The 23,709-nt window shown below is 45.2% G+C and overlaps 1 pseudogene; it reads right to left on the bottom strand.

The window, feature by feature from the left end:
* Positions 1 to 15,836: 15,836 nt before the first annotated feature.
* On the bottom strand, positions 15,837 to 16,319 carry LOC145350581 (RNA-binding protein 3 pseudogene; annotated as a pseudogene).
* Positions 16,320 to 23,709: the final 7,390 nt, after the last annotated feature.

Here is a 23,709-nt window from a genome sequence, read left to right as displayed (position 1 = left end):
GGAATCTGAAACAGAAACAGAAAATGCTGAAAAATCTCAGCGGTCTGACAGCATTTGTGGAGACGGAATAGAGCCAATGTTTCAAGTTATGGATGACCCTTTGTCAGTGCTAAGAGCAAAGAAAGTCAGAAAACATTTATACTATGGGGGTGGGGGAGCTGTAATAGGACAAAGGGTATGTAAATGAGGATGAAGAAGGCTGAGAGAGGCCTCTTAAGTGATCAGAATATGTGAATGCAGAACAGAGATACAGATGATTAAGACAATTGTCCTGAAAGGAGGGTGGGGTAGGGGGCAAGAAAGAGAACGGGAATGTAGAAGTGGAAAAAAAGTCCTCTGTAAGATCACCCCTAAGCCTCCTATGTTCCAGGGAAAAAGGTCCCAGTCCATCCAGCCTCTCCTTATAATTCAAACCATGAAGTCCCGGTAGCATCCTAGTAAATCTCTTCTGCAATCTTTCTAGGTTAATAATATCTTATTATCAGGTGAATAGAACTGTTCACAGTTCTGTTCCAAGTGTGACCTTACCAGTGTCTTGTACAACTTCAACACATCCCAACTTCTGTATTTAGTGTTCTGACCAATGAAAGCAAGCATGCTGAATGCTTTCTTCATCACCCTGTCCATCTGTGATTCCACTTTCAAGGAGCTATGAACCTGTACCCCTAGATCTTTTTGTTCTATAACTCTTCCCAACACTCCAGCATTAACTGAGCAAGTCCTATGCTGGTTCATTCTACCAAAATGCATCACTTCACATTTATCTAAACTCAATCTGTGGTTTGCGTGATAGACTGGGCTTAGTTCACGAGCCTTTATAGTTTCTTGGTCTTGGACAGAGCAGGAGCCATACCAAGATGTGATACAACCAGAAAGAGTGCTTTCTACGGTGCATCTATAAAAGTTGGGGAGAGTCGTAGCAAACATGCCCACTGGCCCAATTGATCAAGACCCCTTTGCAATCCTAGAAACATTCTTTACTGTCCATTCTGCCACCAATCTTGGTGAAACCTACAAATTTACTAACTATGCCTCCTAAATTCTCATCCAAATCATTAATATAAATCACAAATAACAGCGGACCCAGCACTGATCCCAGAGACACAACACTGATCACAGGGCTCCAGTTTGAACAAGCACCCTCTATCTTCTGTTGTCAAGCCAATTTTGTATCCAATTGGCTACCTCAACCTGGATCCTGTGAGAGTTAACCTTATGCAACAACCTACCATGCAGTACCTTAAGTCCATGTAGAGTATTCAACTGCACTGCCCTCACCTATTTTCCTGGTTACCCCTTCACAAAATGCAATCAAATTAGTGAGACATGATTTTTCACGTATAAAGTTATGCTGACTGTCCCTAATCAGCGCTTGCCTCTCAAAACCAGTAGATCTTGTCTCTTAAAATGTTAATAACAGTTATGTTTTATCATTCATTTTTTAGCCGGTTCATTACACATGGCTTTGCAATGATAGTTTGGATTTTACCAAATTGGAAAATCCTGGTCATTTGCCAAACATGTTTGAACTCATTAAACTAACAATAACTTTCTAGGTATGACATCATCAAAAGCGTTAAGTATTGGATTGCACACACCCTGCCGTAATGCTATATTTAACATGTGCCAGGATATCAACCTATCTAACATTCAGGGTGGAGATGGCCTGCTGATCCAAGGAAGCTCCTGAGTCCAAATTCAGTGATGCCTCTCTGAATATCCTGCTAAACAAAATGGAGGCCAAGAGGGGTGCTCTCCACCTTTCACTAGTCTGGATGATGCTGCTCCAAAACAACCTGCAGTGCATCAATTACATGACACATAATCCACTGCGTTATTTGTAGAAGTGGAAAAAAGAGAAAGATACATGAACCCCAATTACTCTCAAACCCATCTTCTCTCTTTCCATAGGAAAAGTTAAGCCAAAATAGGAGGACATGGGAGGGGGCTGACCAGACTTGAAGAACCTCACTTCAAGAAGTGGGTCACCCAGCTAGCAGGAATGGAACAAAGCTGAGCATGCAGAGAAGGTGAGGTCAGTGCTGGCCTCCATCCAATGGGAATCTATGCATGTCACATTGAAATCTAATAGTCATTCCTCCACACTGGAGGCAGTTCATGCAGTCACTCACTTTCTCCTCTCTTACCTGTAAGTTCCAGTAGGAAGGTGGCAAGGCCCAAAGAAGAAGGCCTAACTAGTACTCACACAAGCTCACAGAGGTTTAAAGTTTATTTATTTATTAGTCACAAATAAGGTTACATTAACACTGCAATAAAGTTATTGCAGAGGAAGAAATTGCACCTGTATAGGCTTCACAGCAGTCACTTGTACCCTGCACCAGAGCAGAGATACACAACTCTGATGGGTACTAGATCTAGTTTAGGAAGGGTCTCCCATTCTAGTGATCATATGTCCACAACAAGAGAAGGCAAGGCCAGCCAAGCTCACTGACACTCAAAGACTGATGGGGAAGAGGCACCTATGATGTCTGAATCAGATGACATGCCTCTGGAATCAGCCATTCACAAGATTCTGGTGAAGCAGCGAGAGGCAGAAGAACATTGGTCAGAATGGTGGAGACTCCCCACACCTCTGCACATTGTTTCTATTCAAATAATCATCCAATGCTCTCTTGAATGCCTCAATTGAACATGTTTCCACCAGGCAGTGCATTCCAAACTCAAACCATGTCCGTCCTACCAAAATACATCACCTCATACTTCTCACTGAATTTCATCTGCACCTGTCAAGTTGATCCATCAATTTATCCATCTTCCTCACACAGTTTACAATACTTCCAGATTTTGGATCATCTGCAAACATTGAAATTGTACACCAGGATCTAGATAATTAATATATAGTCTAATACCTCTTTCCCTCCCTTTTAAAGGTATCTCCTGACACCTCCATTGGTCCACTGTGTTCTGGACAAGTGTGATATCTCGCTGGCATGGCATAGACAATCAGTTAATGGGGAGCAATTCCAGTCAGGCCTTCAAGTGCTTCCCATTAACAGGATGCAAATCAGTTTCACACCAGGCCTTGGCTGAAATCATGACCTCCCCACCCTACACCCCCCCCCCCACCCCACCCCACCCCCCCACCCCACCCACCCATCTCCCATGGCAGGTGGGAGCTTACAATCCTGCTGTCACTTTACACCAGCAGGAAAATTATTTTTCAGCTACCATCACATTCTCCTCCACCTCTCCCCCACCACCCATGCTTAAAATCACTGCAGAGGGGACTGAAAAATTCTGCTATCTGTCTTTTAAAGGAAACAGAACAAGTAGCATTCAAACAAGTAGTATTTCCAGTCAGTTTGTGGCAGGATCATGAGAACGTTTCTTGCGGCATTCAGCATCTGAAAATTTGCGGATGAATAGAGTGAAGTTCAGTGTCTGCAATGTTGGATGTGCACTGGCGCTGGAAGAACAAAGACTGCTGCAAAATAGTAGAATGGTTACAGCACAGGAGGCCATTAAACCTGTCAAGTCCAAGAGCAATTTAACCAAACCCAAGCTCCTGCCTTTTCCCATAGCTCAACAATGATTTTTGTTTTGAGGTGCTTATCTGATATCTGAAAGCCATGGTGGAATCTACTGCCACAATATTCTCAGGCAGTAGATTCCAACTATTGGCTGTATTTAAAAAATCCCCAACTCACCATTGATTCTTTTACCAATCACATTGAACCTATGTCCTTTAATTCTCAATACTTTAATCAATAGAACAATTTCTGAAACAATTTCAGGTTCCAGCATCTGCAGTATTTTGTTTTTATTTACTTTCACCCCATCTACTCTATCTTAAAACAGTACAGTTTTATGCACCTCCACCAAATCTCCTTTCAGCTTTCTCTTCTCTACAGAGAGCAATGCCAGATTATCAACATAAGAACATAAGAAATAGGAGCAGGAGTAGGCCATCTAGCCCTTCGAGCCTGCCCCGCCATTCAATAAGATCATGGCTGATCTGTCGTGGCTCAGTTCCTTATTCCCGCTCTCTCCCCATAACCCTTAATCCCCTCGCTTATCAAAAACCCATCAACCCGCGTCTTAAAAATATTTAGCAAGGCAGCCTCCACCACTTCAACGGGCAGAGAATGCCAGAGATTCACCACCCTTTGAGTGAAGAAGTTCCTCCTCAACTCCGTTCTAAACTGCCCCCCCTTTATCTTGAGGCTGTGCCCCCTAGTCCTACTGTCCTTTCTGAGCGGGAAGAGTCTCTCCACCTCTATCCTATCCATCCCATTCATCATCTTATATGTCTCAATGAGATCTCCCTTCATTCTTCTAAACTCTAACGAGTACAAGCCTAGTTTATTCAGCCTCTCCTCATAGCTCAACCCCCTCAATTCCGGTATCAGCCTAGTAAACCTCCTCTGCACTCCCTCCAAGGCCAAAATATCCTTGCGTAAGTGCGGCGACCAAAACTGCAGACAGTACTCCAGCTGCGGCCTCACCAATGCCCTATACAGCTGCAGCAAGACCTCCCTACTTTTATATTCAATCCCCCTCGCTATGAAGGCCAGCATCCCATTAGCCTTCCTGACCACCTGCTGCACCTGCAGGCTGGGTTTTTGCGACTCATGCACAAGGACCCCGAGGTCCCTCTGCACCGTCGCCTGCTGCAGTTTTTCGCCACGTAAGTAATAGTCCTTCCTACCATTATTCCTACCAAAGTGGACCACCTCGCACTTGCCAACATTAAATTCCATTTGCCAGTTCCTGGCCCATTCGCCCAGCCTATCTAGATCCTTCTGCAGACTCTCCACACCCTCCGCGCAATTTGCCATTCCACCAATCTTGGTGTCATCAGCAAATTTTGACACCATACACTCGGTTCCCTCCTCCAAATCATCTATATAAATGGTAAATAGCTGAGGCCCCAGCACCAGCCCCTGGGGCACTCCACTAGTCACCAACTGCCAATCCGAATAGCACCCATTAACCCCCACTCTCTGCTTCCTATTTGACAACCAATCCTCTATCCATGCTAACACCTTACCCCCAACTCCATGCCCCCTTACCTTCTGCAATAACCTCTTGTGGGGTACCTTGTCAAACGTCTTCTGAAAATCAAGAAAGACCACATCCACCGGCTCTCCTCTATCCACCGCACTAGACACATCCTCATAGAACTCCAATAAATGTGTCAGACACGACTTCCCCTTAACGAAACCGTGCTGCGTCTGCTCTATCAAGCAACTCCCCTCAAGATGCCTCGCTATTTCCTCCTTGATGACAGATTCTAACATTTTACCTACAACAGATGTTAAACTAACCGACCTATAATTCTCTGCCTTTTGCCGGCCACCCTTCTTAAACAACGGCGTAACATTAGCCGTTTTCCAATCTTCCGGCACTTCCCCAGAATCCAGCGACATTTGGAAAATAACCACCAAGGCATCCACTATCACCTCCGCCATTTCTTTCAGAACCCTCGGATGCATTCCATCCGGTCCTGGGGACTTGTCCACAATCAGTCCCTCCAGTCTGTCGAGCACCGCCTCTCTAGTAACAATAATGTCATTAAGACCCTCCAGTCCTACCACCTTTCCATTGCTAACACCCGGCAAATTATTCACGTCCTCCTCCGTGAAGACCAAAACAAAAAAGTTATTCAAGACCTCAGCCATATCCCCATCCCCTACCACTAAGTCCCCCTTCTCATCCTCTAAGGGTCCAATGTTCACCCTAGCCAGCCTCTTCCTTTTTATATATTTATAAAAACTCTTGCTATCCTTTTTTATATTAAGCGCTAGCCCAGCTTCATAGTTTCTCCTACCCTTCTTTATCAACTTCTTTGTCAATCTTTGTTGACATTTAAACCTCTCCCAATCCTCTTCTCACCCACTACTCTTAGCTACTCTAAACGCCTCCACTTTTAATTTAACACTTTCCTTCACCTCCTTCGTTATCCACGGCTTATTACCTCTCCTCCTACGGTCCTTTTTAACCATCGGAATAAATTTCTGCTGAGCACCAAGAAAGATCTCCTTAAAGATCCTCCACTGCTCCTCAGCAGACCTACCTTCCAACGCGCTCCCCCAGTCAACATTCGCCAATTCTTCTCTCATCCTACCATACTCCCCTCTGTTCAAACAAAGGACGCGTGTCCGGGAACCCACTTTCTCCTCCTCCATCTGCACCAGAAACTTCACCATACAATGATCACTCTCCCCAAGAGGATCCTTCACCACAAGGTCCCTAATTCTACTTGCCTCATTACATAACACCAGATCCAAGATAGCTCGCTCCCTCGTCGGCTCCAACACACACTGTTCGAGGAAACTATCACAGCAGCATTCCAAGAACTCCTCCTCGAGCCCACCGCGTCCAACATGGATCGACCAATCAATATGTAGATTGAAATCCCCCATAATTATCACCGTTCCATTCCTGCACGCCGCAACTTATTTGCACGTTAGTAGCCCGCCCCACCTCCAGATCATTATTCGGGGGCCTATAGATGACACCCACCAGCGTCTTCCTCCCTTTGCTGTTCCTAATCTCCACTCACAACGATTCCACTTTCTGCTCTTTGGTTCCTATATCATCCCTTGCTACCACCCTGATGCTATCCTTAATCAGCAGAGCTACGCCCCCCCCCCCCCTTTTTCCTCCCTCCTATCCTTCCTAAACACTTGATACCCCTGGACATTCAGCTCCCAGTCCCTGTCACCTTGCAGCCACGTCTCTGTAATGGCCACCAGATCATATCCATTTGTGCTGATCTGCGCCACCAGCTCATCCACTTTATTCCGAATGCTTCGTGCATTCAGATAAAGTGCCTTCATCCCAGCCTTCACCTGGACCCTGTTTGCCAGAACGCCACCAACCATACTCACGCCCCCTACTCCCTTTATTATTGGGACATCCTCGGCCTCTTCCCTTACCTGTACCCTCTCCTTAACTTTAGACCCCGTAATGTCACCTACCCTCGAACCCTCCCCCCCCAATTAGTTTAAAGCCCTGTCTACAGTCCTATTTACACGATTCGCCAGGACTCTGGTCCCAGCATGGTTCAGACCAACCCCATCCCACCCGAACAGGTCCCACCTACCCCAATACTGATGCCAATGTCCCATAAATTCAAACCCATTCCCAATCTGGGCCCTCAACCCTGAAACTATTCTTGTAAATCTTTACTACATCCTTTTTAAAGTCTTATGAAATGTAGTGCCCAAAATTGGACGCAATGTTGTAGTTGAGGTCAAACCAGTTTTTACAAGGGTACATCATTACTTTCTCATATTTATACTCTGTTCGTCATAGCACAGGTTCCCATACACCTTTTGAGATATTTTTGCAATTCCCTTGTCACCATTAATGGTTTGTGCACATATACCTCACATCTTTCTGTAGTTACCCTTTGACACTCTTGATTAACTGTTAGTATCGGGCTATCATCACTCTACCTGTATACTCTGTGCCTGTGCACTTCGCTCTACTTCACCTGACAAAGGAGCAGCGCGTCGAAAGCTTGTGATTTCAAATAAAGCTGTTGGACTGTAACCTGGTGTCGTGTGACCTCTCATCTTGTTCACCCCAGTCCAACACGGCATTTCCAAATCATCACATCTCTCTGTTATTGCACCCCTTTAAAATTGAGCCCTTTGGTTTATATTGTATCTGCTTGTTATTTCTACCAAAATGTATCACTGCACACTTTTCTGCATTAGGCTTCATCTGCCACATGCCCACCCATTCCACCTGCCTATCTACATTCTCTTGAAATTTATCCCCTTCATAGTTCACAGTGCTTCCATTTTTGAGTAACTAGCAATTGTTTAAATTATGCCCTGTATACCTAAGAATATGTCATTCATATATCTGTCAAGAAAATCGTTGGTTCTGTACCAACCTCTATGAATACAGCTGCATATCCTCCTCCACTTGAGTGTAAGCTTCAACTTTGCTGGCACGCTTGTTATATGGCACTTTATAAAATGTGTTTTGGAAGTTCTTATGTACCACATCAACTGCAGTACCTTTATCAACCCTCCCATTACCTTCTCAAAATCTCAATCATATTAGTTAAAAGATTTTGGCCAGGATTCTCCCAAAAAATTCTAAGTTCCCAATGTGTGGGAAAATGGGAGGAAATCCCATTGTTTTTTTTTAGCATGATTTCCAGAATAAATCTGACACTCTGTGCATCACAGAGTGCCCTAACAGCATTTACCCTGAAAATCTACTGCCACCTGCTAGCCTGGCACTGCCCACTCTCCTTACCCCCCCGACCTCCCGGGGCGGGGGGGGTGCGGGGTGCTTCAAAGGCCAATCATTCTTCCAGTGGGGTCAGGCCGTCTGTTTCCCGTTAATGGGGAGCAGGAGTAAATCTCGCTTGAGTGAACCACTTCCTGCCTAGGGGAGACACTAGCAGACCTGAAGAATTCAGTCCCGAACCCATTAAGCTGATGCAAATATTAATTTTGCCAGCACAGAGTTGATTTCAATTTGGTATGGCGTCCAGCTGGAAGCCCGTGAGATGGCCCTGCTATGTCTCCCGGCCTGCTGCATTACTCAAGCAACACACTGGGCTAGGAGAATCATTTCCTTTGCCTTTAATAGATCACTGCTAGCTTTCTTTAATTAATCTACATTTGTCCATGTGACTTTAAAGTTTTCCCAACACCACGATTCAACTGATTGGCTTATTGTTGCTGAGTTTATCCTTAAACCGTTCTTTGTGAACATGTTTGTAACATTTGCGGTTCTCTAGTACTATCTCTATATCTAAGATTACAGCCTGAAGCAAGCTTCCACCCTTTTATTTCCCTCAACATCCTCAGATCCACCCCACCTGCTCCTGGTGATTTATTAAATTTAAGTACAATCAGCCTTTTATCTAGTATCTCCTCTTAATCAATTTTAAACCATTTGGTATCTCAACTGCTTCCTTATTCATTATGACTGTGGCAGCTTATTTTTCCTTGGTAAACACAAAAGTAATTAACCATACACTGCTGGAGATGGTGGTGTAGTGGTAATGTCATTGGACTAGTGAGCCAGAGGCTCAGGCTAATACTGTAGGGACAGGGTTCAAATCCCACTATGTGGGCAGCACAGCACCACAGTGATTAGCACTGCTGCTTCACAGCTCCAGGGTCCTGGGTTTGATTCCTGGCTTGGGTCACTGTCTGTGTGGATTTTACACATTCTCCTCATGTCTGCGTGGGTTTCCTCTGGGTACTCTGGTTTCCTCCCACAGTCCAAAGATGTGTGAGTTCGGTTGATTGGCCATGCTAAGAAATTGCCCCTTAGCATCCAGGGATGTGTAGCTTAGAGGGATTAATGGGTATAATATGTGGGGTAGGGCCTGGGTGGGATTGTGTTCGGTGCAGACTCAATGGGCCGAAGGGCCTCTTTCTGCACTGTAGGATTCTATGATTTTATGCCTGCATAGGTTTCATTTTTAACCCCAATCAATGTCATCCCTCCTTTTACTATGTTTTCCCATTTATCTACCTCCCTTTTATGTTAGCTGCTATTCTCTTTTCATATTATTTCTTTGCCTCTCATTTTCTTTTGCATACCTCTTCTGAACTTTCTACATTCAGACTGGTTCTGATTTGTATTATCAACCTGCCATTTGACATACACACCATTTTTGTGCTTCCTTTTATTCTGTATATCTTGTGTTATCTCAGGAGATCTGACATCTCTTTAAAGATTGCCCATTAATCTTTGTTTTTATTAATTCATGGGATATGGGCATCGCAGGCTGGCCGGCATTTATTGCCCATCCCTAGTTATCCTTGAGAAAATGGTGGTGAGCTGCCTTCATGAAACACTGCAGTCCACGTGCTGTGAGTTGACCCATAATGCCATTAGGGAGGGAATGCCAGGATTTTGACCCAGCAACTGCAAAGGAACAGTGATATATTTCTGAGTCAGGATGATGAATGGATTGAAGAGGAACTTGCAGGTGTTGGTGTTCCCATGTATCTGCTATTCTTTTCCATCTCGATGGAAGTTGTCGTGGGTTTGTAAGGTGCTGCAGTGCATCTTGTAAATAGTACACACTGACGCTACTGAGTGTTGGTGGCAGAGGGAGTGGATGTTTGTGGATGTGGTACAAATCAAGTGGACTGCATTGTCCTGGATGGTGTCAAGCTTCCTGAGTACTTTGCAACTGCAGCCATCCAGGCAAGTGGGGAGTATTCCATCACACTCCTCACTTGTGCCTTGTAGATGTTGGACAGTCTTTGTGGAGTCAGGAGGTGCAGTATTCTTAACCTTTGATTTGTTCTTGTAGTTACTGTGAATTGCAATTAGTTTCAGTGTCTGCTATTATCTCCCAGTGTTTGGCCAGTAGATTACTATAAAATTACCAAGGTAATGTTGTTTGTGCATTGGCAGCCTAGGCCTTTATGCTATGTGATATTTGAATAAAATATTGAAATGGATCAGGCTTTATTGTGAGGTATGACAGCAACATCCTTGGGCACTCCCTCATCAGTGCCAGATATCCATATGGAAGCAAACTGTGAGGATGTTGAACTTTGTATTATCTCCAACATAGTGAATGCAGTGAAAGATTTTTGTAGATTGGAGACCAATATTTCAGGCTCCAGACATAGTAGAGATTAATGACTCTATGATTGAGCTTATTCCTTAGTCAAGTAGGTAGGGAAGAATTGGTTTAATTGCAGAGTGCCCTAGAGTAGCCATGGTTGTCTATAGCTCAGTCTAGCATTATTTAGCACGGCAGAGATGTAGGGCCTGATTTTACCAAAAATTCGTGCCCGTTTTCATGCGTGAAATCGCTGTAAATTCAGGCGTCGCATCTGTAACACGATCTGCACCCAAAACCGAGCAGATCGCGCCTTCACCGACACCCAATTTGATTCGTGCCCCAATCGGGCGGCCCAACGATTTAAATGCATTAGCATACATTTAAATCGACTTAATGAACTGCGTGCCCAACTCTACTGCCAAATCCCATTTTACCGTCTTCAGATCTGTTTCGGATCCATGCTGTTACCAACCTGCAGAATAAAAATCTGAAGCAGATTCCTATTCTGCAATGAAACTCCGAAGCCCATCCTCCTTGAACACCCATCACAGACCCCCCGCTAACCACCTCGGCAGACCTGTCCCCCCACGATCTGAACCCCCTGGGAGACAGACCACCCCTGTGTGATCGGACCCCCTCCTCGGGGACCAGGCCCCCATTGGCAGAGCACATCCTTCCACGAGGCCCCCCACCATCCTGGAGGCAGCACCCCCCCCGCGATCAAACCCATTCGGGAGGCAGGCCCCCCCCGATCAGCAATCAGTCCCCCCTGCCCCCCCAGGAAGCAGCCCCCCCGAACAGAACCCCCCAAGAGGCAGCACCTCCCCCCCCGCACCCCCCCGCCCCGATCAGACCCCCCACGGGAGACAGACACCCCCCTGACCAGACCCTCCCCCTGCGAGAGGCAGGCTCCTCCGGCAGAACCCACCAGGGAGGCAGGCCCCCCCCTCCCCCCCCCCTCGGCACCCCCAACCTATCTTGATTGTTGCTGTCCCTCCACCATCCTTCTGACCTGCACTCGTTGATTTAGAGATGTCGGTGTTGGACTGCGGTAAACACAGTAAGAAATCTCACAACATCAAGTTAAAGCCCTGTTGAAAAGTCCTGTTGGAGTTTAACCTGGTGTGGTGAGACTTCTTACTACACTCGTTGGAGAGCCTGCAGCACCTTCCTGGCCTTCCGCTGGCGTCTGCCAGAGTGGGGGGCAGGCTCAGATGGATCTCTGGTTAGGGGGGACGGGCTCAGATGGATCTCTGGTTGGGGGGTGGCGGTGGAGGATGGGGGGGAGGACAGACTTGGGAGAATCTCCATCACCGCCTCCCCCAACCAGAGATCCATCTGAGCCTGCCCCCCACTCCGGCAGATGCCAGCAGAAGGCCAGGAAGGTGCTGCAGGCTCTTCAACGAGTGCAGTAAGAAGTCTCACAACACCAGGGTAAACTCCAACAGGACTTTCCAACAGGACTTTAACCTGGTGTTGTGAGACTTCTTACTGTGTTGATCCCAGTCCAATGCCAACATCTCCACATCAATGAGTGCAGGTCAGAAGGATGGTGGGAGGACAGCAGCAATCAAGGTAGGTTGGGGGTCTGCTCTGCTGAGGGGGAGACTGCCTCCTGGGCGGGGGGGGCGGGGTGGTGGTGGGGAGTCTGATCGTGGGGAGGGGGGGGTGGTGCGTTCCCTCTTGGGGGTGTCTGACTGTGGGGTGTGGTCTGCCAGAGGAGCCTGCCTCCCGGGGGGGTCTGATCGGGGTGGGGGGGGGGGGGGCTGCCTCCCGGGGGGTTCTGATCGGGGGACATCTGCCGGGGGGGGGGGCCTGCCTCCCAGAGGGGTCCAAACATGGCTCATCCCTCCCCCGACCCCAGCTCTCTCTGTTTTGTCTTTTGCGCCCAAGCATGTTGTTTCAGATTTTTTTTGAACCGTGCATGCGCAGTTCAGATCTCCAATCGTGCCGGCAGCGCTAAGCCCCGCCCCACAGCGCGGACTGGACCGGAGCCAGCTAAAAGCGTATGGGCGCACTGGAATGGGGATTCTGGGCTTGGATCCGTTTTATGTCCGGATCCAGCACTTAGCTTCCAATTGGTAAAATCTGGCCCGTAGAGTGTGAACTAAGAACTTAAAAACCAGAGTCAACACCTATTCAACACCTATTCCACTATTTAATTAAAATCATGATTGATCCATCTCTCAATTCCAGTTATCTAGTTTGGTTTCATATATCTTAATACTGTACCTTCACTGAACAAAAACATATCGACTTCAGTTTTAACATTTTCAATTGGCCTCATCTCAACAGTTTTATGGGATAGAGAATTCCAGATTTCTACTACTCTTTGTGTGAAGAAGTGCTTCCTGATATTATCTAAATTACCCCTGAATAACTTGAATTTTTAAATAATCCTCTTTTGCTTTGCACTCCCCAACCAGGGGAAATAGTTTCTCTCTACCTTATTAAATTCTTGAACCATCGTGAGTACCTCAATTAGATCATCCCTTTAGCATTCTATAGTCAAAAGAATATAGTGCAGCTTGTCTATACAATTTCACCCTTTAGAATATTACCATAGATACCTCCAGGGTGAATAGGTTGCCAAAAGGATGCATGAACTACTAATGTTGAGTTGCTACATTTTGTAGCAAAGTCCAATCCACACTCAACAATTGCTGGATCCCTCAGATTGATGCACCAGCCAGAAATTTAAGGTTCCTTTAATTCTACCAATACTTCCACCTTCTCACTTATGTTTTGTGCTGCACTGAATGCTTGCTTCTGCGTCTTATGAACTGAACCCCTTAAAGTCTATGCATCTGTTGTGCCTGCTGCACAGTCTGTTTTAACCCTTATACGATGAACAAAGAGTTGTGAGTAGACATCTTGTTAGTACAACCAATATTTATTTCAAACACACAATCAATAATCACCCACCCAACCAACAACAAGTTATCTTACAGAAAATACTAATGTTCAAGTCCAATATGAGACCTTGATTTAACTTTGCGTGACTGGCAAGAACCCAAGCAGATTTTGGCTTTTATCTGTGCACTGGTCTCAGTTGTCCTCTGTGTAGTCTGGTCCTTTGATCTGATCTGGCTCTGGTCTTCCTTCCTTCTCGAGTGTGGTGGCTCTCCTCATGCTGGTCGTTGCTGGCAATGGTCACTGTTGTTGTAGCTCGTTCATGGGGTCAGAGAGAGAGAGAGCTTCTTCTGTTGTACAGCGCCTTTTATCCCTCCTTGGTTTTGTGTCATTTTAGCGCGGTCTCCTGATTCTTGTCAATCAATCGATCAGGGCTTGATCACCCTGATTGATAGGAGTCCAATCAGGTGCTGCCACACCAACCTCAATAAAGCCCAGCGGCCATGCCTGTAGGTGCTGGAGGTACATAGGTCACATACCTCCCTTCCAAATAAGGGGTTAAGGTAAACAAGTATGTTTGACCATTGTGTTTGGGATGGCCTATTCCCTGTTTATTAAGTCGTCTGAGTTGCAGCCTGTTTATCTCTGTCTTTTAAGCAGTAGTCTACTGTTTCAGTGCTTGTCCAATTATCCCAGTGTGCTCTGTAAATCACCATTTTAGGTGGCCCGTTTGGCCACCGTCCCTCCTTTGATCCTGAGCATGAAGCGTGATGGATCACAAACTCAGGACCAGTATCTACCAGGAATTCCCCATTCAATAGTCAAGTAAGGCCGAGGTATTGGCATGCACAGTAATGATACATCCCTACAACATAGTTACATTCCAGAAGCTACAGAAAGTAACACTCTACAAATACAAGCAACCACATATTCTAAACACCATTCTTGCAATAAGCTAATTACAAACCAACATTCAAACAAAGCATTACAATGAGTATTTGCGAGTCCAGAATACATTCTGATATTAAGATTTTCAACTGTCCATTATTATCCATTAGTGCAAATAGCAATCCAGTGGGTTCTCTGTAAACATTTTGCCAGTGAATTAGAAGGGGCCGTGATACGAGGGCAGACCCCACATCTTGTCGTTGTGTCAAACCACAAATAGCCAGGGTATGAAAAGTTCATCTTGTTTGGAATGTTCTGTGTGCTTATCCTGATGATGAGTCTGATGAGGTAGATCCTAGATTGCATTTTTATCATCGTTCATCATTGTCCTGAGGAGATTGATGTAATTTCTACTGTTATCATGTCTAATATTTGATGTATTTTTATGTATTGTCTTTTTATTCCACAGGGTCGGTCCACCTTGTTGTCAAACGAGGGGCATGCACACGGTGGGTCGTGCGTGGGCTGCTCTTGGAGGTTCCGGGAGTGGCCTAGTACTTCGTGTCGTTGTGTGTGCTTAATCCTGGATCGGCAGATGGGCACCGCAACAGCACAGTGACTATCACTGCTAGTTGTGCAGATACATGGATTTGGGCCTGTGTCTGTGGGAGTTTGTGCATTCTCCCTGTGGTTGCGTGGGTTTCCTCCAGGCGCTCCGGTTTCCTCCCACACCCCAAAGATGTGCTCTTAGGCTGATTGGTGTACCAAATTGATACTATTCTCCCCTGAATCTGGCTATATTAGGGGTTCCACTCACATACACAGAGGGCGGGGTAGGTGTGGGAAGATGTGGCGGCGCGGGCTCGTTGGGCCGAAGGGCCTGTTTCCCGTGCTGGGATGTTCTTTGTTCTTTGTATGTACATGTATTTAAACTGTCCATGCAACCCCCCCCCCACCCCCGCTCTGGTTTTTTTTCTGAAGCTGCATTATATTCAGATAATCCACTGGCAAAAGGTTTGACTCCCAAGTGGCAATGTTCTGTTCAAAGGAACATGCCAGCTGATGAAAGTACAACAGATGACATTTGATTTTTAAAAATCAGTATACAGTTTTCAAGAAATGAATTTTAAAACAAAAGACCATCAGTTTGCTTCAAAGAGTCTTGCAATAAGTTACATAAAAAAGTTGCTGTGTCAGGAGATCTTTCATTACTTTTCAGTGGCAAGGAAAATGACTCAAAAGTAACTGGGTACATTGCTGGCAATATTCAACTTGCGGTCACAATCTTGCGACAGACGTTCCATGCCAATTTTCCAAGTGAAGACATTCAAATTCATTAAAAGCCACACGGCTTTTTTTTTAAATGAAACATTCAATCCTCATAACGAGTTAACTGAATCAACAACTGGATAACAAGATTAATCATGATAAAAATAGTCTTCTAGCATTTTAACATGACAGGCAAAACAAATTGCATCAGATAGTGCTTTCTGTGTTCCAGGAGCCATTTTAGATACAAGGTGGGAGATTGATCCTGAACCTGGCAGAAATGCTTCTCTTGTTTTGATCAGTCATAGTCCTGATATGAGCAGCCTCCATAACCACCACCACCATAGAAGTATCTACCTTGGCCCTTGTACCCACCCGAATAGCTATCCCGGTCTCTCGTATTTATACCTGCCTCCACTGCTATAGCCGCCTTTCGTGTCACTATCCCAATAGCCACCTCTTACTCCTCTCCTGTGGCCACTGTTACTGTAGCTGCCGCTTTAGCCATCTTGACCATACCCGCAGCCGCCTCCAGACCTTTTCTTGGCATGATCCACCCAGATCTGGCGCCCATCAAGGGATTTTCCATTCATTGCCTGCGGCACGTCCCTGGCGTCCTCTGGGTTTTTGAAAGTGATGAAGCTGAAACCACAGGACGCAATGGTGTCTTTGTCATTTTCACCTTAAAGATCTGCCTGTACTGGGAGAAAACCTCTTCCAGGGATTGGTCATCTGTGTTGAAGTTCAGGCTGCCGACAAACAACTTTCCTGCTTCAGTCATGGTGGAGGGATTGCTGTGCATTTGAGTGTGTGAAGCTCTAAGAGCTGGCCTAACTGATGGAGCCGGTGATCCTGGTGGTCTCGGAGAGTGTGTCTGTGGTGGTGGGGGTCTCCAACAATCTCAGGTGAAGTGTCCTGGCTGCCCATAATTAAAACATATCCTTCTATCTCTCTCTGGAGCTCCTGTGTAAGGTGGAGCTGTACCTCTCTGGTGTTGGTGATCCCCTCTACCTTCATTCCTCCATACTGGACCCTGGCTTGCCCTCATTGGAAGCATTCTTGCCTCCCTTTCTGACTGTGACATTGAGACTCGCTGAACTTCCTGTTTCCAGACTCAGGCTAAGTGTCTGAGAACCCATGCCTCATTGTGTGTGGTCTCTGCAGGGTCAAAATTAGCGCAGGCTTTCTCGCCTTCCTCTGTGGTGTATGAGACTAATGTCCTAGCCCATTTGGAAGAATCAGTTTCATTTAATCTAGCCCGATCCAATTCCTCATATACTCCTGTGAAGTGGATCCATGAACGACCAGCAAAGGCAGTTGGATGTTCCCCTTTCCTCTGTCTACATTTATTTAATCCATCTACAGGATCCCCTTTATTTGGTCAACATCGCTTCCTTAATTTCATTTAAGGCTCCTTCCCTGACATTTTGAGGGGCTGGCAAGGCAGACTGTACAGACTTGCTTAAGCACATGACTATCGGCTTCACTTCTTCCCTTTCATCTAGCCCATGCATTATCTTCTGTTGCCTAACGTCCTCAAAGAAACTGTGTGGATCAGCCGATGACTCAAAGATTGTGATTTTATTTGCAATCTCAGCCAATTATGTCACCGTAAATGGGGTCGTGTATGTAATGGCTGGGTCCTGAGATTTCCTACCTGACGTTCAGTTGTCACTGGGTGCATCGGTATTGGAGGTGAATCTGGGGGTATGACTTCCCTGTATCCCATCCCTCAGTTCGCATAACATACAGCTTAGCATTCTCTTTCAACTTTCCCAAGTCTGCATCCTCTGTCTCATCTTCCTCTACTGCCCCGAAGGTACACATAGATCCGTTTTGAACTGATAACAGGGATTCCAGCTGTAAAATTTTTCACTGGCATTTGGAGTGGTCAGCAGTTGCCTGTCTCTGTTCTTTACTGGCTTGATATAGTGCTTTTATTGCCGCCTGCGGATCAGTGCACTTGGCTTCCAATCGTGCTACCACCCGCTCAGCTTCACCTTTGGCCAAGGCAGTGTGCTGGGTGTCTTGGTAGGCTCTCTCATACCGGATTTGAAAATTGCCCAGATGTAACAGACTTGCCTGGTTGGTTCTCTTCAATTCATCTACGTCTCTGTTCTTTTCGGCTCTTATTTGCTCTATCCTCTCCTGCTTGTTGTTCCTTTAGTTTCTTAATCTCCTCCTCCTTTTCCTCCTGCGCCCAATCTGATTCCTCCAGTTCCTTATGAACTGTGTTTAATTCCTTTCCTGTTCCTAGCAGCTGTCCTAAGCAGCTCACAATGGCAGTCGCTTTCTCACATTTGTCTGCCCGTTTTCCCTGAACTTTCCTCAGATCGTCCCAATACTTATGCACTAGGGATCCTGGTCCTGTCTCATTATTGCACAAGATTCTGCCCATAGGGGCCACCCTTTCTGCTTAGTGTATTCTTTGATTTTTATTTCCCATATGGGACACTTCTCTGGCTCTGCGCTATTTCCTGCCATTCTATGTTCAACGACAAGGAGTAGAGAGTTGATTGGTGGGCGGGTACGGCTTTGGTCATTGTTCTGGTCCTAATCTCTCCAGATTCTTATGTAAACCTACGGAGTTTATCCTATCCTCCTTGCTAGTAACAATGCATGCACAATAAACAATTTCCCAAAAGCAGTTATTTGTTTAATAAGAAGTTTACACCTGTTGGCTCTGTGTTTAAATAATCATTTAATATAATTCTGCGGGATTCGATATCGGAGCAACAAAGTTACTTCTTGTTGATGTCCTGGCGGAATCGCCAATTGTTGTGCCTGCCGCACAGTCTGTTTTAATCCTTATATGATGAACAAAGAATTGCAAGTAGACATCTTGTTAGTACAATCAATACTTATTTAAAATACACAATCAATAATCACCCACCCAACCAACAATAAATTACCTTACAGAAAATACTAAAGTTCAAGTCCAATATGAGACCTTGACTTAACTTTGCGTGACTGGCAAATACCCAAGCAGATATTGTCCTTTGTCTGTGCGCTGGTCTTGGTAGTCGTCTGCTTAGTCTGGTCCTTTGGTCTGGTCTGGCACTCTGGCTCTGGTCTTCCTTCCTTCTAGGGTATGGTGGCTCTCCTCGTGCTGGTTGTTGCTGGTGACGGTCACTGTTGTTGTAGCTCGTTCATGGGCTCAGAGAGAGAGAGAGAGAGCTTTTTCTGCTGTGCAGCACCTTTTATCCCTCCTTGGTTTTGCGTCATTTTAGGGTGGTCTCCTGATTCTTGTCAATCAATCGATCAGGGCTTCATCACCCTGATTGATAAGAGTCCAATCAAGTGCTGCCACACTAATCTCAATAAAGCCCAACAGCCATGCCTGTAGGTGCTGGAGGCACATAGGTCACATTACACATTATTTGGGAGGGAGGTAAGGTAAACAAGGATGTTTGACCAGAAAGTGTCCATTATCTTTGGGATGGCCTATTTCCTGTTTATTCAGTCATCTGAGTTGCAGCCTGTTTATCTGTCTTTTAAGCTGCAGCCTACTGTTTCAGTGCTTCAGTGCTTATCCCAGTGTTCTTTGGTGGCCCATTTGGCCACACATCAGTGCTTGCCAATGTAGGAATGTTGCAAAGTGATGTAAGATATTGGGACTAAGGGGAAATTGCCTCTGAAGTCTTCTAATCAAGGAGACCTACGTGATCAGAAGAATACATATTTAAATGCCATCAGTAAGACACCAATTGAAAAGACATCTTCCCTTCCAAGATATTATGTGTCATTCAGCAATGGTTCACTATTTCAATGAATAAGTGTTCTGTGAACAATGAGTGAATGAACTGGAGAACAAATAATGAAAGTCAAGTTTGGAAGTAGCCAAGACAACAATTGGATGCATGTCCACAATCTAAACAATTCTTCCTCCATAAAGGATGAAATGTCTTATGTCAACTGTGTTTATCCCATTCAGTTTAAACCATTGTTGCATACAATTCTGGAAGTAAATTGAAAAGGGACATGTTTTATAGTGATAAAGGTGTGTACCACTCAGCTGTGCAGCAAAGTTCTACATCCTATGATTCTTTAGATGTGTAGCCTCTGTTGTTCATGAACTTGCTGCTACAGTTTGCCATATATCAGGGACAACGCAAAACTACGAAATGAATAGCATCAACATGGTTATGCCAATGCATCTGACAATTAGGTTAATAAATCCTTCTGTAATACATCTAACTTACAGTGAAACTCCTTGAGCATATAAGGTAACAATGTAATATTTGGCAAGCTGTCATGATATTCACCTTGGCACATTTCAGAGAACTGGGGATATTTTCCGCCCTACCTCATTGTCTGTGAACAGGCAAAATAGGAGTGTTGACCCTTTTTGCCATCTCCCACTGCATAGTTCTTGAGTTGTTCTTCTAAGAAGCATGCTATCATCACCAGCACCCTCTGACAAAATCTATTGCTTTATGATTTTAGCTGTATCTTGGTATGGTACTATTCTACCATTTACGTTGTTATGGCCATTTCTCCACCTCAATACCAGTATACTTTTAAGGTAAATAGCACCTCTTAATGATTTCAGTTAATCCCCTGAAGGAAAAAACAGTTCAGAACAGAGATTAGCTTACAATGAAACACACCATGCCGAGGCAGAGAGCCCTGACCAACGTGTGAAAAATTTTGCTCTGAATTTTGAGCCTATTGGCATGTAATGCAAAATGACATCATATTCTGATGGGCTGAGTCCCCTTAGAGTGGGAAAACACTGGTCTGAACATTGAAGTAATTAGGAGGGAGAGCAACAGCAGTTAAAATTAAAATATCCTGTGTTTAACTTTGTGGGAAAATGCAACAAGCAGCAGGTTTATTGATCTTGTTCCAGGGCTGAGAACGACTGGGGCAGGCTATAGCCAGACAGCCAGCAGCAAGGTGAGGTGGGAATGACCAGCGGGGGGTAGGCAAATTGGCAAACAAAGCTGTGAGATATTGAGCCAGCCAGCTGATTGGGGATTGGGGTTCATAGCCATTACTGAGCAGGAATAACTTGACCCCCAGGGCTGAAGTGGACTGGGAGGCCAGACAGGCAGCTTTCATCAAGGCACTGCAAGTCTGAACAGCACATGGTGTCTGGCAGACTATCAGAGAAAATGCAGGCCCTATAGAACCAGGGTCTATGTCGCTGCCATCATTTGGTTCCCCCGCCCCCTCAGGCCAATGAGTGATTGCATCCTGGCCCTGACCTGTGGCCCCTGGTCCTCCTGCTGCAGCCTCTTGCTTGAGCTGGCCTTGCCACAGGCAGCTGAAACCCTCCTTTGGTACAGCAGCTAAAAGTATAACTGTCAGCTCTACTGGCTCAAATGTGAAATCCACATTTGCTCTGGGGGTTATGGGTGTTAGAACATAACCAATTATAACATTGGATTGTTGTAGTATGACCAATGGTAACAAGCCGTAAGGGTCAGCTGACCCAATAAACTATGTAACGAATGATAAAATGATGTAATGATCCGCTGACTCAATATAAATAAGAACCCTTTGGGAATTGTTAAGTTGCTTGGAATGGCCCAGTATGAGGCTTCAAGTGTTGAGATAATGACTTTAATAAACCCTTTTCTTTGATTTATAAGTTGGAGTAAGTTTTGTTATATTTTACTGCCTATACCTGAAGAATTCCTTCTGGATGGTCAATGGGGCGGGGTGGAGGGGCAACAGCTTCCAGGCCTGGTTCTTGTAACTGTTAGTTGGGCCCTGGATGGATTGTCTGTAATAAACCACAGAGCCTGTCCTGCAGATGGATGTCAGGGAAACCGGAACAACATTAGTGGGACTGAACCACATATACAACTCTTTGAGGGTCGTTCAGTTACCATGGTAATGTCCAAGTCAGCGGTGACCCTGAACAAAACCACCCCCCCCTCCCCAACACACACACACACACACACACACACACACACACACACACACACACACACACACACACACACACACACACACACACACACACACACACACACACACACACACAGTTTGCAACATTAGAAAAGGCTTGGAAGATAGCAAACCATTTTGCCCCAGGCGTGAATTGGATTTTTAGCTTCGCATGCTATTACCCAGCTCACCATGCTGATCACCAGGCGTAAACGAAGTGGTAAGATCGCGCACTATTTGTTTTTTTAAAAACCTTTTTACCTGTCTTACCTACATAAATATTTTGCATTCATCCCAGGTCTTTTTGTTCATACGTGCCTTTTGTACCATTTATTTGATATTTCCTTCACTCATTCTTTGTACCAAAATGTATCAATTCACACTTCACTTCACTTAAGTTTCTTCTGCTACATGGTTATCAATATCTTCTTGAAGTCTGTTAGTTTCCTCTTCATTGTTTACTATTTTTCTGAGTTTTCAATCATCTACACACTTTGGAATTATGTTCAGTATGCTCAATATTTAACAAAAAGAGCAGTGCTCTTAATGCCAATCTGAAAGACGACCACTACTTTCTGCTTATTATTCCTTTGCTAACTATAGCAGCTTATGCAGTTCTACCTTGTACCTGCGATGAGGAACAAGCGGAGCAACAGCAGCAACACCACCACCATTGCCAGCAGTAATAGGCAAAGTTGCTGCTGCCTTTTATTCAGCTAGTTAACAGCTCTGTAGTCAGAGGGCATATTACAGAGATCCAATTCACATGAGATAATGACTCCAGCACAACGTATAGAGATACAGAATTGGTTATCAGGACTGCCCACCAGTGTCTCGAGAGGCTCAGGTGTGGAATTTGCACTTCTCCCCTTCCCTCTGTGGTACGTTTTGAGGAGGCAGCTTATTGTTGGCTGCTGGCTGGATTTTCCAATCCCATCAATATCTATAGCTTTTTGTGTGTCTCGCCCATACTGTTGTCAGGAACATGCCACAAGGGATTGACTTTGGTGGGGCTGGACAATCGCACCAGTGAGAGGGCCAGAAAATCACTCCCTTAGGTTTTCTCAATATGTTATTGCTGCCACCTGCAACTTCAACAACTTATATTTAGTTAATGGGCAGGATTTTCTGCGTCTTCCTGTCAGTGGGATCTTCTGGTCCCACTGACAGCAAACCCCCACCCATGCGTATTCTGTAGGATACAGATCCTATCTTAGATTCAACCATTCCAGGTAACCATATGTGACCATTTGCATAATTCTTTACCCAAACATTTTCACCAGCCTCCAATTGTCTCTCCTAATTACTATTGCTATGGCTGTTGCATTGAAGTTCTTTTATCTTCTCCATCTTCCCATCCATAGGTTTGAGAATAACAAAATTAATCTGGTGCGGAGTCATTTGCACATGAGAAATTCTGCAGCTGTTATTCCCATAGTGGCATTGGGGGGTTGTACTCTAGTCAAATAACTAATGGGAGAGCTTGGTGTCTATTGATGCTGCTAGCTGTTTTTTAATCCAGCTTTTAAAGTCTGAAGCCCTTTCTCTGTGAGGTTATTTGATAATGATATGGTGCCATTCTGATATGTCAAATCCCATTCGACTTCATGAACCAAGTGAAATCCTGGCTGTTGAAAACTGGCCCATTGTCAGAGACTAAACCTCTGGAATCCTATGCGTCACAAATGAGGTGCGAAGTTTCTCTACTATTTTTGATGTGTTCACCGAATGCACCCTACGTATGTTCATCCAAATACTACCGCCAACCCTTCTTTTTCAATATGTGCATACTTTCTTTCTGCTATAGCCAAGATCCTGGAGTTATATGCTATGGGGGTTCCACTCCATTTTAGCCATCTATGTGCTCATACTGCCCTGATGCTGTATGGAGACACATCACAGGTTAGTGCTAACTCCTTTGTGGGATCCTAACGTGCCAAGATATTCGACGATGACAGTTGTTGCTTTATTTTCTTGAAGGCCTTGATGACTGGACCATTCCCAAGTTTGGTCCTTTTTTAGCAGTTGAGGTAGTGGAACCAAGGTGGAGGCCCAGTTTTGTATAAATTTTCCATAGTACGTCACCAGCCCAAAAAAATGACCAAAACTCCTGGATGGAGGTGGGAGCCTTTTTAATCGTTTGCACCCAGTCCTCTAAAGGATGTAAACCTGACTTGTCCACTTTGTAACCCAGGTAGGTCATGATGTACCAGAAGATGCGTTTTTCCCTCCTTAAGCACACGCTGGCTCTTGAAAAATGACTAAGGTCTTCC

The sequence above is a fragment of the Carcharhinus amblyrhynchos genome, chromosome 1, assembly GCF_965287045.1.
Source record: "Carcharhinus amblyrhynchos chromosome 1, sCarAmb.v2.hapA, whole genome shotgun sequence".
NCBI lineage: Eukaryota > Metazoa > Chordata > Chondrichthyes > Carcharhiniformes > Carcharhinidae > Carcharhinus > Carcharhinus amblyrhynchos.
This window is presented reverse-complemented; position numbering and strand designations above follow the sequence as displayed.